Source organism: Echinops telfairi, unplaced genomic scaffold (genome assembly GCF_000313985.2).
Source record: "Echinops telfairi isolate 266 unplaced genomic scaffold, ASM31398v2 ScPeMD7_443;HRSCAF=831, whole genome shotgun sequence".
Classification (NCBI taxonomy): domain Eukaryota; kingdom Metazoa; phylum Chordata; class Mammalia; order Afrosoricida; family Tenrecidae; genus Echinops; species Echinops telfairi.
In genome coordinates, this window is record NW_022104341.1 from 72,733,478 (window position 1) to 72,739,483 (window position 6,006).

Here is a 6,006-nt window from a genome sequence, read left to right on the forward strand (position 1 = left end):
CGCCCCGGACCCAGCTGATTGAACCAGGACTGGGCACCGGGAGCAGAGCAGAGCCCCTCAGCTTCCCTCTGGAGAACTTTGAAAGGAGACTTTGAACCTCTAGGGCGCTTGGAGGCCTGAAGGAGGTGGGGCCCAGTTTTATTAGCTAGCTGGGGGAGGCCGGAAGGCCAGTCAGCATCCTTATGGGAGTGGCTGCGTGAAGGACAAGAAAGGGCCAACCTGCCAAAGACGGAACGTGGCCGTGAGTCTCAGGAGACAGAGATAGCCGCTTCAGTGGGGCCATTTCCTAGTCCCGGGGGCCAGTGTGTGTCTTTGGAGTCTCAGGAAGCACACGTTGGCCTTACAGCAACTCCCGTGTGACTTGAGTCAGTTTGCCATCAGCGTCGGCCCTAGTGGTTGGTTGTTCGAATCCCGCGGCTGGGCTGCAGAAGAAAGGCTTGCTGGCCTGCGTCTCCAGAGTGCCCGGGAGCAAACCCTGTGGAGGGCTTCTGGCAAGTGGCACCTGGAGTCGGAATCAGCTCAAAGTTCCTTGCTCTGCCGCTGTCTGTTGTGTTTCCTTTGGCCTCAGGCCCACCCCCCCTGCGGGGCTACGGGTGGAGGATGAGAGAGCCCATCCCAGCCTCCAGAGTGCAGTCAAAACCATAGGCTCCTACGCTTATGTGGCCTATACTGTGCCTCCTTTCCAGAAAGAAAAAACAGTACTCAGAGCCTCCCTGACCATTAAAAGCATTAGTTCTCAACCCATTATCCAGGATACATGGAGTGGACCTCTCTGGTTTTGCAGCCCCTCTAGTTGTTCAAGTGCCCACCAGGGGGACCCATAGGGGCACTTTGGGAGACCAGGGGAAGCTATCGAGAGGCTTTGGCTGGCCGCGCAGGCGGCCTCTGCCCCCTCCACACCAACCAGACACATCCTGCATTCATGACCTTTCCTCAGTCCCCTGGGGAGGAGCGTCTGGCCAGCCCTGGGCCATAGACTCTGGCCCTTGCCCACCTCTGTGCCGTGAGCCAACTGCTCAGGCCAGGCCGGGCAGTCTCCCGGGACAGGACTCCAGCTGGTGGGGGGAGGCCCAGTAGGTGGGTGATCTTTATTTAATTACAGTGTTGAGCCCTGCAGGACACCACTGCCCACTGGGCTGCTGAGAGGACCACTGTCAGCGACAGAAGCAGGAAGAGTTCCTCGGGGGACCATTCCAGAGTGAACTCCTTAATAGCCCCGTAATCAGAGTAATGAAGGTGAAGCACACCTTGTGCTGCCTGCCCACTCCTTCCTGTGGGCCTGGCAGCCACCCTCAGGCAGCCAAAAACCCACTTAGCAGGGATGAGCAGAGCCTCTTACAGCTGGTGAAGACGGTGGCCTCTCTCGGCCAGAATCTCCCAGCTGGAACGAACCCGAGCCACCCAGTACGTCTTCCAGCCTCCTCCTCTTGTCCAGAGCAGCGAGGGTGCTGAGAGGTGCTTTTAAGCCACATGTAGGCTCCTAGCTCCTAGGCGACGCAAATCCGTTCCCCATGGAGCAACGATGTTCTGTGACATTGGTTGCAGGCCCCGCGACGTGCCAGCACTCTCCCCACATCCGCCTTGGGCTCCCTGTGCCCATTCCGTGCCACCTCTTCCATCCTCCTCCTGCCTTCTTTGCTCTGCATTTGGACAACCGCCACCCTTGTGGTGGACTCCATCCATTTTTGAATGGGCCTGGCACTCCTGGGCAGCACCCATGGTCTGCCATGGGCTGCTAAAGTGAAAGCTAGCAGTTGGGATCCACCCCACAGTGCCAGGGCAGAAGGCCTGGTGATCTGCTTCCATAAGTTGACAGCCAAGCAAACCCTGCGGAGCAGTCCTACTCTAACCCACAAGGCCACCGGAGTCGGCCGAAACTCGAAGGCACAGGTTTGGGTTTTTAAGCTTCCGAGCCTGTCCTTCTATTAAGTGGGAGTCTTCCCCGTCGTTCTCGGTTCAAGCTCACTCTCTGGGCTCGCGGAGAGCAAACCTTACAAGCAGGGGCCCCGTCTTCTCTCTCTCTGCTATGGCACCAGGGACCAGGCTGGGCTCTGACGGGAGAGTCCCTGCCGGACTCATCCTGCAGTCTGCAGGGAGTGGGTGCTCGCAGCTGAAAACAGAGGAGAACAGGGGCTTCTCCCCATCCTTAATCAGGCCCCCGGGAGCACCCTGAGTGCATGCTGGTGGCTGGGTGCCAAGTGATGTGAAATATCTCCTTTTCTCAGGCTGTTAACTTTTTTACTTGTTTAAGGAATGGGAGGATAATGACATTTAGCTCTTTACAACTCAGCAGGACAATGAGCAGATGGAAAGAGATCCCGGGCTTCCAAGCGAGAGATCCTCCCCAGCTCCACAGGACCGGCAGGGCTTGCTCATGGGCAGAGAGACCAGCCAGCCTCCCTCCTTCTCCCCCACTTCAGGCTGCACACCTGACTCCCCACCGGCCCCACCCCACACTTCCCTGCCCCTGCTCAGCCTGTCTCCCTGGTCTCGAGCGCCCTCCCCGCAGCTAGTTCCTGTTGAACGGAGCCCAGTTCACATGCTGGCTACTCACCGGAAGGCTGGGAGTTGCAGCCCTCAGAAGAAAGGCCTGGCGATCTGCTACTGAAAAGCCCACGGAGCACAGGGTGCCTCGGACACAGGTGGGGGTGCATCATGAGGCATAGTTGGTTCCATGGCAACGATTTAGCCAAGGAGCAGCAGAGGGAGGGAGTGTTCTTGGTGAGAAAGCAGTGAGTCAAGAGGACTAGAGCTGTCGGGTAGCTGGCGCCTGTCTGATCACGGACCAATGTCAGCAGAAAAAGACCCCCCCCTACCAGACACACACTGCCCAGTTTAACACTGCTGTAGCTGGTGGTCATTGGGGCAGCTCCACTCACAGAGACCCCCACATCCTCATGTGAAATCCCCTCCTGGCAGCCACTGTGCCAATCGCTCTCATGGAAGATCTCCCTTATTGTCACCGACTCTCTTTTACCAAGCCCCAGTCCTTCTCCACGGACCGGCCCCTCCTGCTGACACAAAGTACATGGGATGAAGCTTCCCCACCCTCGTTCCTGGCAGGCGGCGGCACTGTCCGTGGTCGGAGGCAAAGACGTCCATTCTTCTCCACTTGCTTTCACGCCACGCAGACGGGGCCATTGAAATCCCATGGCATGGGTCAGGAGCGCCTCGGGCCTCCAAGTGGCCACTTGGTTTTTGGACACATGTAAGGGGCCTTCTGCAGCAGATGTGCCCGATGCCAGACCTGTGTCTTTCGGTCTCCTGACAGCTGCTTCCATGAGTGCTGACCGTGGACCCAAGTAAGATGAAATCCTGGACAATTTTAGCACGCTCTCCATTCCTCCTGTCCATTAGTCCCCTGGGAGGATGCTGCTTTCATTTCATGGCGGGGCGGGGCGGGGCGTGGGGGAGATGGAAAGGGGAGGGGAAGAGGTTCCGCACCAGGCGGCAGTCCTTGGTTTTCCTTGGTAAGTGCTTCAAGCCTTCTTTGTTATCTGATCCCACAGTGAAGTCCTAGAACATCGCCATCCTTATCATCACCATCAAAACCGCCAGCCGAGCGCTGGCCTTTGGACCAGTCACCGTGCCTGGTGTCTCCCACACCCAAACTCCGTGTAACCGTCACAAACCCATGAGCACCCATCAGCCCCACCCCCACTGACAGGCGGGACCCGAGGCTCAGCATTTCCCAGAAGCCCCCACGGGACTGCCTTGAAGGACAGGCAGGCTAAGAAGTCTTAAGGGATGGCTCTCACTCGTTGGATGGCTTTCTCTCCTCTCACATACGCTGCTTGATAAACTGAACACTTAGACAATCCTAACGGATTGTCCATGTTTCTGTTTTCCAACCACTCGCTGGCTCTGCGGGAGGATCGGTTCTGCTTGGCATGTAAACGGTCTCATTAAGCAGCAGCTCCTCGGAGAGGGGTGTTTGTCTCCCACAAAGTCAAAGATATAAACAAAAGAGCCCACCTACCCCCTCCCTCCCGGGAGGGAAGAACACATCCCTGCTCAGTGAAGTGGGTGCCCCACTGAAGGTGGTCTCCGGGGTGCAGCGCTGGCCTGCTACTAACAGAAGCACAGCTGGCCCCAAACCGCCAGGAGCACCTTGGGGGAAAGGGCTGGTGCCTTTGCAAAAGATCAAGAACCAAACCCAAACCACAGCCATCACCCCAGTTCCGACTCTTGGCGACCCTCTCTAGGGTTTCGGAGACCACGAACCTTCATGGAAGCAGCCAGCCTCGTTTTTCTCCCGAGGGGCGGCTGGTGGACTTGAATCGCCAGCCTGCAGTGAGCAGTCCACCGCGTATCCCACAGGCCACCTCTCAGCCAGTGCGCCTCCCAAGGAGCGTAGTTCTGCTCCGGAGTCGGAACCAGCAGGACAGCCGCTGGTTTGTTTAGATTTTCTGTGGGAGGCCCCAAGTGCTCCTCCTCTCACTCCGAGGGGTCACCAGAGCTGTCAATCATAATCTCCTGCCTCTCTGAACATAAGGGTGGACATGTGTCCCAACATGGGCCAATAAAAGACCTTCCTGTAGTTTTGACACTGGATCCAAGAGGAAGAACATATTCTTGCCCCTCTGCTGGCACAGCTACAAGCAACGCATGTTCCCAACTGTATGAGTGAGGAGTAGGCTGAGCAATGAGCATCGAAAACCAACCAAACAAACGCTGTTGTCAATTCGATGCCAACTCATAGGGACCCTATAGGACAGGGTAGAACTGCCCCCTTTGAGTTACTGAGATTTTCTGAGTGGAGAAAGCCCTGTCTGTCTCCCAATGAGAGGCTGGTGGTTTCGAACTGCCAGCCTACTGGATGGAAGCCCAACTTGTAACCATTACATCACCAGGGCTCCAATGAGCACCAAAGGCCTGGACAACAGGATCTTAAACCAGATGCAGGCTTGTTTTTCCTGCAAAGCCAGCCCAAGTGCCACTTCAGTAGCTGTAGCAATTCTTTTGCCCCTGACTCCCTGGAGTTCTGGTAGTGTAGCAGTAACACCTTGGGCTGCTAACCGTAAGACGGCAGTTTGAAACCACCAGCTGCTCCCTCAGAGAAAGACAAGGCTCTCTGCTCCCTTAAAGAGCTATGGGTCTTGGAAACCCGTAGGAGTCGTTCTACCTTGTCCTCTAAGGTCACTGTGAGTCAGCCTTGATTTGCTGGCAGGGAAAGTAGAAGAAATCCTGGTGGCGCGGTGGTTGGGCACTCAGCTCCTAAGCCAAGGTCAGTGGCACGGATACACCAGGAGCTCCACCGGGGGAGAAGTGGGGTCTACTGAAAAGACAACAGCCGAGGGGTCTACTTCTGAAAAGACAACAGTAGAACTACAGGGGAGTTCTACTCTGCCTTACAAGGTGGCTATAAGCTGGACTTGATGGCTATGGGTTTGGGTTTTGGAATCCCGAGCTAGGGCTCGGTCCTCCAGATGGCCAAGTCTTCCCAAGACTTCAGACACTAGCCACACGTTTGGGGTTCCCAGGCCACCCACACCTCTGATCACCTGGCTACACATGTGTAGCCTTAGTTCACTAGAACAACACACAGAAGGCGGGAGAGCATCATATTTATGATGACAGTGTGATTATAATGGCTACAAGTCAAAATTCACATAAAGAAGAGAGGTGTCTAATCCCTGGCCTGGATTGAATTGTGTCTCTGGAAAAGACGTGTCAGCGTGGCTGGGCTCAGATTCTCAACGGCTTGGTAGTTGTGTCATGACAGACTCATTCCCCCGTGGTGTGATCCGATGTGATTGGGCATTCGGTGGTGGGGGATTTGAGTGGGATGCAATGCCCTTGCTCAGGTCATAACCCTGATCCAACCTTAGGGGCTCCCCGGGACGTGGGTGGCCACTATTGCCTTCTCTCTTACAAGAGGTGAAAGGCGGGACCTCCACCCCAGCAAGAAGGAAGAGACGGGACCCAGGGTCTCTGTGCTGAGAACTTTTAGACCCAGGGGACGATTGAGGTCCAGACACACGGCTATTTCCGAGGGACGCTGAG